This window comes from Pipistrellus hanaki, assembly GCF_964339955.1.
Source record: "Pipistrellus hanaki genome assembly, chromosome: 1".
Classification (NCBI taxonomy): Eukaryota; Metazoa; Chordata; class Mammalia; order Chiroptera; family Vespertilionidae; genus Pipistrellus; species Pipistrellus hanaki.
Window position 1 is genome coordinate 809,570 of NC_140503.1, and position 11,851 is coordinate 821,420.

At 47.8% G+C, this 11,851-nt stretch overlaps 1 long non-coding RNA gene across 2 annotated transcripts; it reads right to left on the reverse strand.

Moving 5' to 3' along the window:
* Window positions 1-281: 281 nt before the first annotated feature.
* On the reverse strand, window positions 282-11,391 carry LOC311628643. Of its 2 annotated transcripts, none has more exons than XR_014796039.1 (4): window positions 11,377-11,391; window positions 9,616-9,700; window positions 1,568-4,319; window positions 282-858 (listed from the first exon to the last, which is right to left on the reverse strand). It is a non-coding gene; the product is annotated as an uncharacterized lncRNA (long non-coding RNA). The 2 variants fall into 2 exon arrangements; XR_014796040.1 differs by having other exon boundaries at window positions 287-858; window positions 1,568-7,276.
* Window positions 11,392-11,851: the final 460 nt, after the last annotated feature.

Below are 11,851 nucleotides of genomic sequence, written 5' to 3' on the forward strand. Positions count from 1 at the left end.
AGAGAGAGAGAGAGGAAGAGAGAGAGAGAGAAGAGAGAGAGGAGAGAGAGAGAGAGAAGAGAGAGGAGAGAGAGAGAGAGAGAGGGAGAGAGAGAGAGAGAGAGAGAGAGAGAGAGAGAGAGAGAGAGAGAAGAGAGAGAGAGAGACAGAGAGAGAGAGAGAGAGAGAGAGAGAGGAAAAGAGAGAGAGAGAGAGAGAGAGAGAGAGAGAGAGAGAGAGAGAGAGAGAGAGAGAAGAGAGAGAGAGAGAGAGAGAGAGAGAGAGAGAGAGAGAGAGCGCCTTGCTGTGTCCCACCTACATGTCACTACTCCCTTCCCTCCTTAACTTCAAATGCACAAACTCGGGTGCAAAAAGGTTATTCTCTGGAGCATTGGAGGTCTTGCTCCCTGACATTTGCTGAGAGTTTGGCTTCAACAAAATCTTATAAAACATTCCCGTCATATTTGGACATTTCTTACATCAAGGTGTTGTCTTTTCTTCAATGTTTACCACACATGCTCACACACATTTCTTCCCGTGTGGAGAGGGGGGTGCACACAATTATAAAACCTGCTGCCTCCACAGGATGGTGGTGGTGACTCTAAAGAGTTCGCATCCTTTGATGTGGAGATGACCTCCAACCACTGAGCCCACCAGCCAGGCTCCGTGTATAAATGATGGAAAAATCTCCACTGAGAGAGGCTGGAAACAGGACTTTTGCACAGGAACAGCAGGGAAGTTGAGGGACATGTGTGCTTCCGGGAGGCAGTTGTGTGTTTGTGAGAGTGGCAGCAGGTTAGACACACAGGCTGCGGTCACAGTGTCCAACCCAGCCTCTCCTGCTTCCTCACATGCATATGTTAGACTTTTGTGGAGGATCTGATTGTGGAAAACAACAAGGAGAATATTTCAGTCTCAAAATAAAACCTTCATTCAATGCAAATTTTTATTCCCAAAACCCAGAAAGGCAACATGGCCCAGGGCTGGTGAAAGGGAGCAAGAGGAAGCGCCATCCATGCGGCTCTGGGGGAGCACCCCTGGGTCCTCATCAAAACCGTGAGTAAGGAGGACTCTCAATCATGGAAGCTGCCCCCAATGGAATGGGGTCAGGAAAGGAGGGAGGGAGGGAGGGTCAGGATGTGACCCCTTGTTGCCAGCATCCTTGAGTCCTTTCCCATCTGGGGTCGCCATAGGATGACAAGGTCAGGCATGCAGCCCAGGTCACAGCTGCACCTTATATGCAGACTCCATGCAAATGGGGGTCTCCTCCTGCTCATAAAAGGGGCCCTTGCCTGGCATGTTGGGGAGACACCCAGAACCCAAGCACCTGAGACAGGACCCCAGGGGCTCCACCATGGACTTGGTGCCAAGCTGCGTTTTCCTCCTGATCATTTTCCAAGGTCATTGTCAGCTGTGGGGAGTGCTGAGCCCTGTGCCTGTGCCTGTTTGTGCTTCCATGAGATTCTAAGTCCCCCTGTGTCTCTGTGTTTGCAGGTGTCCAGTGTGAGGTGCAGCTGGTGGAGTCTGGGGGAGGCCTGGTGCAGCCTGGGGGGTCTCTGAGACTCTCCTGTGCAGCCTCTGGATTCACCTTCAGTGGCTCCTACATGAGCTGGGTCCGCCAGGCTCCAGGGAAGGGGCTTGAGTGGGTCGCATACATTTATCCTGGTGGTGGTAGCACATACTACGCCGACTCTGTGAAGGGCCGCTTCACCATCTCCAGAGACGATGCCAAGAGCACGTTGTACCTGCAAATGAGCAGCCTGAAAGCTGAGGACACAGCCCTGTATTACTGTGCAAGAGACACAGTGAGGGGAAGTCAATGTGGGCCCAGACACAAACCTCCCTGAGGAGGCAGCTGGGCTGGGCTGCAGGGAGAGCCCTGGACACCAGGGGGCGCTCGGGACCCACAGCACAGAGAACAGCCCCAGGGAGCAGGGGCAGAGAGAGGGCATAGGGAGGGCCTTCCTGTAAGGGCTCAGGGATTTCCTGTCAAGCTCTCAGCTTCCTCCATGGAGGGCTCTTCCTTCTCATGTTCTCACTGCAGACAACAGTGAAGAAGGGCATTGTGTTTGCAGGTGACATGGAGCCCTGGACTAATGGAATGAAGGCTCCTCATACAGACACACTGTCACCTTGGCTCCTCCATTGAGGAATGTCCACCCTTCCCAATGAGTGTGGAGAGATTTCATGAATGGGACCCCAATGAATTATGCAACTTGGGTGATTCATGGTGAGACCATGTGATTACTCAACCCAAAGATGTCCAAGTGGAAACACCTTGCACCTCAAAGGGGTCACCTTCTAGAAAAGACACCCTGTGTGAATGTACATTTGGGCAGCAATAGCCCCATTCACACCAGTTTGCAGTGAAAGGTTCCTCATTTCTCTTGGTCCCTGCCTGCATGACCTTTAATGTTTCTACTTCAATCAACTCCTACTTATCATTATTCGGGTATTTCCTAGAATGATACAAGCTGTGTCTATGACAGTGTGTCTGCACTTACTTCTGGGCCTTCACTGGAGGAGGTTTTAAACCCACATGACCAGTAACTCTCTGTGCATGAACATCAGACACGTTTCTGTCATGTGACTCAAATCAAGTCCAGCTTCCTCCCTTCCCCCAGTCCCACAGTCACATCCACATTGATGGGTAGTTTCCCAGCAGTGCTCCCCTCTGGTAGCAGGACCTGCTCTAGTCCCTGTGGCCGCTGTAGCCAATCCACATGGACAGTGGAGGCCCAGCATTTTCTGGGGTGTTCTTTGTAAAGTCACCCAAAACAGGTGCCCATAAAGAAAACACTGGTGTATTGATCTTTAATAAAAGTAAAACATTTGTCTCACCAAAAATTTCATCCAGATATTCAACGACAAGCTTAGCATGAGATTATATATTGAAATCATCTGACTGATGGGAGAATGTGTGTATTACACATGAAGGATGTTGTATGTTATGAGGGAGACCCACCAGCATCTGACCACAGTGACCTCCCAGGGTAAGGTCAGAGGGAGCCTGGGAGGGAGGGAATCTCTCAGGGTTGAAGTTTCCTTTCCTGTGAGAAATTCTATGGTGAAATTGTCCTCACTCACCTCCCTCTGAATCTCAACATCACTGATGACACTGGAAAGAGAAAACAAGTCAATCTCTTTAAATCATCATTTCAAATATGAATGATTCTATGTAGTGCATATACATATAATTTTATTTCATGTCTTCTCTCCTTATAGAGCCATGGCTATTTCTGATGGAACTATCTGGTGTCTCTGCAGTAGGCCATGCACTTGCAGAAGGGAAGAGTGTGAATAGGAAACTGCAGACAAAGTCCCCAAATTTCCTGCTTTAAGAATCATAGATGTCTAACCTTGCTGTGGTAGGGAGGCAGTTTCTCATATCAAAGGAACAATATAAACTAACATGTAAGATGCTGAGAGTGGCTGTCATTTATTTTGATATTTTGAACAGGGTAGAATTTATATATAATTACAGACAACAAATTTGGAAATGTGGATACACTAGGGTGTTAAGATTCAGAAACTCTCCTAACAAATGCTAATCTCATTAAATCTATTTGAAAGGTGCCTGAGAAGTGAAAAGTGTGACCTGCTCATCTACCATTTCTCCTCATGCTCAGGAAGTCTAGGCTAAGATTTGACAGGAATCCAATGAGTCTCATGACCCATGGGGTTCCCTGAGCCTGAATACCTGGTGACTGAGGTCAAATGCTACAGAGGTCCACACACAGGCTTCAGAATGACCAGGGAAGCCCGACCTCAGTCCCTCCACTTATAGGAAAGCCTGTCCCACATGCAAATTTTTGTTCAACTTCTAGGGTACATGAAGTACCCCTGGGTTGTGCAGGATCACAGCTCTCTCCTCACTCAGGACTGAGATCTCTGGGAAGGCAGAGCTGTGGTCTAGAAGAACATGAGACTGCTGGGTCTCCTCCTGGGCCTGCTGACAGCCCCCCAGGGTGAGGGTCTCAGGGGTGAGTCATGGGTCATGGGATGGCTGTGACTGCAGGTGATTGACAAGACTGATGCTCCTGGTCCCCAGGTGTCCTGTCCCAGGTGCAGCTGCAGGAGTCGGGCCCAGGACTGGTGAAGCCCTCGCAGACCCTCTCCCTCACCTGCACTGTGTCTGGGGACTCAGTCATCAGCAGTTACTACTGGAGCTAGATCCACCGGCCCCATGGGAAAGGGTTGAAGTGGATGGGTGACTGGACCAGGGGTATAAGGCACAAACCAGACTTCATGCGTCGCATGTCCATCACTGCTGACACGTCCAGGAACCAGTTCTTTCTGCAGCTGAGCTCCGTGACCACCGAGGACACGGCCGTGTATTACTGTGCAAGAGGCACAGTGAGGAAAGTCAGTGTGAGCCCAGACAAAAACCTCCCTGAGGAGGCAGCAGGGCTGGGCTGCAGAGGGCGCCCTGGACACCAGGGGGCGCGCAGGGCCCAAAGCACAGAGAACTGCTCCAGGAGCAGGGGCAGAGGGAGGTGGAGAGGGAAGGGCCTTCCTATTGGACTCAGGGATTTCCTCTCAACCTCTCAGATGCCTCCAGGGAAGGCTCTTGCTCTTTCTCTGAGGTTCTCATTTCCTGCTTTCTCACTGCAGACCCCAGAGGACCAGGTAGCTGCTGGCAGATGACATATGAACAGTGATGGGGACTCTCCTCACCATGTTCCTGTATTTCCTACTTTTCCTTCAAAACAGAGACCATCCTCAGTGCTCTCATTGGCCTGTGGTCAGAAACTTTTCCACCAAGAGAGACCCAACCTCAGTTCAGGGCCCTGTGTGCTGAGCTCAGTATCTAACTCGGATGCCCATCTACCCCATGGGGGCCTTCATACTGAAAAGCGCACAGTAAATAAAACATGTGCTGGTCCCGAGGACAGTGGAAGCTGGATAAAGCCCATCGGAATGGTGCAAAGGGCTCCTATTGGCTGCTCCCTGGTCACCTCACCTGTACAGGTGCCAGGATTGGCTGTTTCTGGTCCCACAGGAGCAAGAAATGACCTCAGCTCTCTTCCTATAGGTGTTACAGCAGCACTGATGTGAGAGGATAGCAGTGTGCATGTCCCGTGTAGTGTGGTTTAATAGAATGTTTAACAAGGGTCATTGGAAATCATCTCATGTTAACAAGCAGCTGACTTTGGAAATCTCTTGGTGAAGGAGACAGCTTTACAGTTTTCCATTCTTTTCACTTAAAACCATGGGCTAAAGCTTGACATTTCATAATGACGGTGTTGAGTCCTCTGTAGATCACTCCCCTGAGGGCTCAGAAGGGGTAATAACCGAGGTACATGTTGCTTGTTGGGGTGTTGTTTCATCTCAGCATTTTCGAGTCTCCATGTCATAGGTGCTGTAGTGTCCCCACCTTCACCTCACTCACGTCTACAGGACAGAGGAGGCCTCCCACAGGTTCCTCCTTGCTCTTCTGGTGGGTCTCCAGGAGCCATGAGACCCCACTGTGTCTGCAAAGCTTCCCCAAGTCAGGCACTGCTCCCCAGACCTCTCAGTGTCTCCCCATTTTCCCTCCTGATTCACAATTCTGCTGAATACAGAGCCTTTCACCACTGAGGTGAAAACCACTCATGTCATTACACTTTAGGAATTCTATGTAACGAAGAGTTATATTTCATGCTATTGGATGACTTATAAAATAAATGTGTTGTGCAAGCAACTATTATTTCAATACTGACCACAACTTGTAAAGATCAACAGTTCTATTTCTCCTTCCACCTAGTAGAACTCAAAGTAGGAATTTAATCCAAACTTTTCTAGATTGCAACAAAATTTAAAAATTGAAATAATAGTGAAATCCTTCCACCAAATAAAAGCCAAGGACCAAATAAACTCAAGGGTGAATTCTATCAGAATTTCAAATAAGAATTGATAGCATTATATCAACTCTTCAAGAAATTAAGGAAAGAGACACCACTTCCAAACAGATTTATTGAGGTGACCATAATATTAATATCAAATTCAAGTAAAAACATACAAAAATGACAGGTCAATATCCCTGATGAAATTACATGTAAAACCCTCAGAAATATACTAGGAAACTTAGCCTCACAATAAAAAGGTCACTTACTATGATCAAGTGGGGATACTAACTTAGCATGCAAGGATGGTTCAACGTATGTAAACCAGTAACTGTGCTACATCTCATCCACAGAATGAAGGATAATGTATACATTCATATAAATAGATGCAGAATAAGGCCTTAAAAATTGAGAATCGCTTCAGAATTAAAATCCTTAGCAGACTAGGTGAAGAAATGATGGACCTCAATGTACTAAAGTTCACATTTGAAAAGCCAACTGACATCACGCCACACAGAAAATGTCAGAGCTTTTCTTCTTACAGAAGGACCAAGAGAAGGGCTCCCCTGTGACTACTTCTATTCCTCAAAACAAGAAGTCCTTGTTAGAACAATTAGGTAAGAAAATGACATTTCAAATGTCCAAATCAGAAAGAAATGAGTTAAAATATTTCTCCTTATCTGTAAGCAGATGACAGGATGTTGTACATAGAAAACCGTAAAAAATGTTTGAGAAGCTCATAGAACTAGAATCCAGGAAAGATGTAACATAGGAAACCAACACACAAATGGCTGGTGCTCCTGCTCCCTCTCAACAGAGTGTCTTCATGGCTCTAGGAAACATGTGTCTGTTTCAGAGGAAAGAGAGGAGGAAATGTGAACTGGCTACAAAATGTGAACTGGCAAGAAAACCTAATGAGACAAGAACCCGGGATGTGTGTGTCCGCAGTCTTGGTTAATCCCCCCTCACGTTCCCAGGGAGCTCTCCCCCAGTGTGGCACTGGGTCAGGTGCGGGTTCCAGTGGACCCCCATCCTGTGGGGACAGTGATCACAAGGGTCTCATGCAGACATGAGCTCTCCAATAACAAGATTTTCATCACCTAAACTTAGTTATTCATAAACCATTTCCAACAACTTTCCCTCAACTCAACTGGTCATGACGGAGGTTCTTCTATGTCCCAATGCATGGAACTGGGTCTTCAACATAGAGTAGAGCATTAACACCACAAAGGAGGCCATGCAGCTGCTATACGTCCAGTACCAAACTGCCCTGAAGGACTAAGACCCAGGAGCTCTGTCTGTGTCTCTCTAGTTCATGCTTCTGGTTCCCAGGGAACCAAACAGATGCTCATCTCTCCACAACACATGGTCCACTGGCTCTAGGCTCACACACTGGTCTTAGTTTGTCCTCTGATGACTTTGTAAAAGAAACAGCGTCATATGGGACTTCTGGTCTCCTGAACATGAACCTCCTGCAACAAATGGAGATGTGAAGTGCTGAAGGACAATTGAGTAGCATTCAAGGCTGAATTCTAAACTAACTGAACATATATTTCAAAACTGAATGAAGCCATGCTGGTGTTGTACAGTGGTTAAGCTTCAACCTGTGATTCCATTCCTGGTCAAGGCAATTGCCTGAGTTGTGGGCTTGATTCCCAGTAGTGACCATACAGGAGGCAGATGATCAATGATTATTTTCATCATTGATGTTTCTACCCATCTTTAACTCTCCCTTCCACTCTGAAATCAATAAAATACATATATTAAAACAAACATATGCACCGGTTATGGGTTCCCAGGCTTGGCAAATATGGAAGGCAAATGATAAATATGCTCTCCACTATCGTTTCTTTCTTTCTCAATATTTCTATTTCACATCAAGGTTTCTCTCTCTCTCTCTCTCGCTCTCTCTCCCTCTCTCTCTTGCTATCTCAATGTTATCTCTTTCTCTTTTTCATTTGTATAAAAGTCAATGAAAATGTCCTCAAATAAGGATAAATAAAATAATTTTATATCTATACTATATCTATATCTGCAAATACATTTATAGTTAAGCTATGCATATATAAATCAATATCTATATCTTATTGATATCTATCTATATCCATGGGAGCAGAGTCACATTAATATTATCCCTAAAAAGTCACATGCCCATATCCTACTTACTGACCACCTCCTGCAGTACAGTCCCTGCTGTGGAAGGAGAGGCCACTGGGCATGGTGACCAGGACCCCAAGGAGGGCCTGGTTCTCTGAGGGCACAGTCAGCACCTCCTTCCAGGAGAAGCCCCAGAGACCAGGACCTCCCTCACCTCTTCCCTTTGTATGTGCAGACACCTCCCCTATGCAAATGTCCACACGGCCACCAGACACACACACAGTTGGTGTCCACTTAAATGCTGGGCCTTCTCACCCTCAAGAATGCTTTCTGGGGGACGAGGACCTGACCGACCTGCAAGACATGACTCCCCTGTGGCTCTTCCTCTTCCTGCTGTCAGCTCCCAGATGTGAGTGACTCATGGCTTAGTCCTGTGGAGATGGGGACCCTGCATCTGAGCCCAGGACTCACTGTGTTCTCTCTGTCCCAGGTGTCCTGTCCCAGGTGCAGCTGCAGGAGTAGGGCCCAGGACTTGTGAAGCCCTCGCAGGCCCTCTCCCTCACCTGTACTGTCTCTGGATTCTCCATCACAACCAGTGGTTACTACTGGGGCTGGATTTGCCAGCCCCCAGGGAAGGGGCTGGAGTGGATGGCAAGCATACATAGCAGTGGGAACACTTACTACAGCCCCTCCCCCAAGAGCCAAACCCCCATCTCCAAAGACACGTCCAAGAACCACTTCTCCTTGCAGCTGAGCTCCATGACCACCGAGGACACAGCCATGTATTACTGTGCAAGACACATAGTGAGGGGAAGTCATTGTAAGCTCATACACAAACCTCCCTAAGCTGGGCTGGGCTGCAGGAATTGTCCATGACCAGTAGGAGGCGCTCAGGACCCGCACAGAGCCCAGATTAGGAGCAGGTGGAAAGTTGAGGATGACACCATTTCCTGCTCCGTATTAAAATAGATTTGCCCACAGGCCCAGCCAGGGAGCACACAGGAAGCCCTGTCCTAGGTCTAATTTTAGGGATTGTGTTTGTGAACAAAAAAGGGGGCTCTGTTCTAAGGACAAAGGGGCCACATGCTAACCTGACAAGCTCAGGGGAGGCCTGCATGGCATTTGTACCAACTCTGAGACCTCACATAGCCACAAAAGATGGTCTGAAAATTAAACATTTAACTACACACAGGCTATGGTGGATAGACATGTCCTAGGCCAGTATTTTCCCTGACAAAGATCAACTTAGATCTTTTCTGAGACCATTTGCCTTTTTGCCTCTAAGAAAATATATTGATAAAAAGACTGTGTAACTAGTAACTTCCACTTTTTTCTCCAGACAGCTCAGGGCACAACAAATGGCACCCAGATATTCCCTCATTGTAATTATTATCAAGTTAATAGCCAGCTGTTAATTATCTTTAACTATCCTGTTTCCATCCTGTAAAAGATGCACCTGTCCATCATTGCACTTTGTACCCTATACCAGAGGTCTCCCTGCTTTGCTTTTTTCCACCTCCTTAATCTATCACCAGTGAATTTCATGTAACCCCTCTACATCCTTTCCTTCCATTCCAATGTTTAAACACAGATGTAATCCACCATTCTACAGAGCGTTATCTCAATTCACTGAGGTTCTGCTTACCAATATATGTCCACACTTTGACTCAAATAAACTCACAAAGTTCTTTAAAGGTCTGATTGTTTTTTTTACCTTAACAGTTCTTTCTTTTTCACGGCTGATAGTGTTCCATGGCCGAGATCAGTGTTTCCCAAACTTCTTTCATGATGAGAATCACCTGGTGGAGTTGTTAAAATACAGATTTAATTTACAGCACATACTCTTTGTACTAATTGTTGGAAAATTATCCTAGCAAATGCCTCTGTTCCTCTCTGTATTGTTGCCTTACATTCTGATGTTATTATTGCGCTTTTATCATCCACTCGCTCTAATAAGATTGTGAATTTTTAAGGACAGAGATCATTACTTGAGTTTGAGTTTCTCTGTCCTGGTGTCTAAATAAATACTCCAATGCCATCCAGTCCAAATAGCTGTGATGAGAGAGGCCCACCATTGCTGGAGACCTCTGATTTTTATTTAAAGGCCTCACTTGCTCTGGGCCTTTGCAGAGGGTTTATTAGGCGCTGAGGGAATTTGAGGAAACCCAGACAGAATTCTCCTCCTAAAAGATTTGCCAGGCATTTGGCAAATTAAAACCCTAACACACAGCAATAACAAAGGCACTGGTCTCTTCCTGGGGATCATACCCCAGCCTGCAGGAACTCATCTTGCCCCCCCCCCCCCCCCCCCAGTGAGGACCAGGCCCCTGGTTAGACCTGGGCTAGTGCTCCTAACTCTGGGGAGAGGGAGACTTCCTGTGGCTGCAGGCTAGAGGCTCCAGAATCCAAGCCAAATGCCAAACAGTTCCCTAGTGCAGTGCAGGTTGGTCAGTTGAGCAGCTTCTACACCTGGGGATGAGAGGTGGCTGATCCTGGCTTGTTCGACCCGTGATTACGCCAAGATCACGGGGCCACTGGGAATGGGCTCACTGCTTTCCACCAGCTGAAGCTCACCAGTCTCTATGGGCTAGAGGGAGCCAATCAGTCCAGCCCAGAGCATGAGGCAGCAGCTCTGAAGTTTGCCATGGCAACCCAAGACTGACTTCCAGTTCATCAGCCTTTGGTCATGATATGTCTTTGCAAGTTACTACACTGGGCTTTTATTATGGGGATAATATTTTATTGTGTAAAGTATCCCATATGTCCCCCATTGACCCAGCCAACCAACCAGCCACCACCATCAATCAGGGCTCCATGTGTAAATGATGGGAACTCTCCATTGCCAGAGGCTGGGAAACATGGCTTTGCACACGCACAGCATGGAAGTTGAGGGAAATGTGTGCTTTTGGAAGGCAGCTTTGTGCTTGTGAGAGTGGCAGCAAGTTAGAGACACAGGCTGTGGCCACAGCATCCAGCCCAGCCTCTCCTGCCTCCTCACATGCATATGTTAGAGTTTTGTGGCGGAACTGAGTGAGGAAATTAACAAGGGGAACCTTTCAGCTTCAAAATAAAAGCTTCATTCAATGCAAATTCATATTCCCAAACCCCAGAAAGGCAACATGACCCATGGCAGGTGAAGGGGAGCAAGAGGAAGCCCCCTCCACGGGCCTCTGGGGGAGCAACCCTTGGTCCTCATCAAAACCCCAGGAAGGAGGACTCTCAATCCTGGAAGCTGCCTTCAAGGGAATGGGGTCAGGGTGACAGGTCCCAGGGAAGAGGTTCAGGAGGGGACCCCTGTGGCCAACATCCTTGAGTCCTTTACATCTGGGGTTGTCCGTAGGATGATAAAGTCAGGCATGTAGCTTAGGTCACAGCTTCATCTTATATGCAGACTCCATGCAAATGGGGCTCTCCTCCTGCTCATAAAAGGGGGCCCTTGACAGGCATGTTGGGGAGACACCCAGAACCCAAGCACCTGAGACAAGACCCCAGCAGCTCCACCATGGACTTGGTGTCAAGTTGTGTCTTCCTTCTGATCATTCTTCAAGGTCATTGTCAGGATTGGGGAGCGCTGACACCTGTGCCTGTGCCTGTTTGTGCTTCCATGTGATTCTAAGTCCCCCTGTGTCTCTGTGTTTGCAGGTGTCCAGTATGAGGTACAGTTGGTGGAGTCTGGAGGAGACTTGGTGCAGCCTGGAGGGGGGCGGGGGGGAGGTCTCTGAGACTCTCCTGTACAGACTCTGGATTCACCTTCAGTAGCTACTGGATGCACTGGGTCCACCAGGATCCACGGAAGGGGCTGGAGTGGGTTTCTGCTATTAGTATTAATGGTGGTAGCACATACTACGTCGACTCTGTGAAGGGCCGCTTCACCATCTCCAGACACAATGCCACTCAGCCACTCTCTGTACCCAGGAGCAGTGCCCACGTGTGATTCAGGCTTTGAGGGC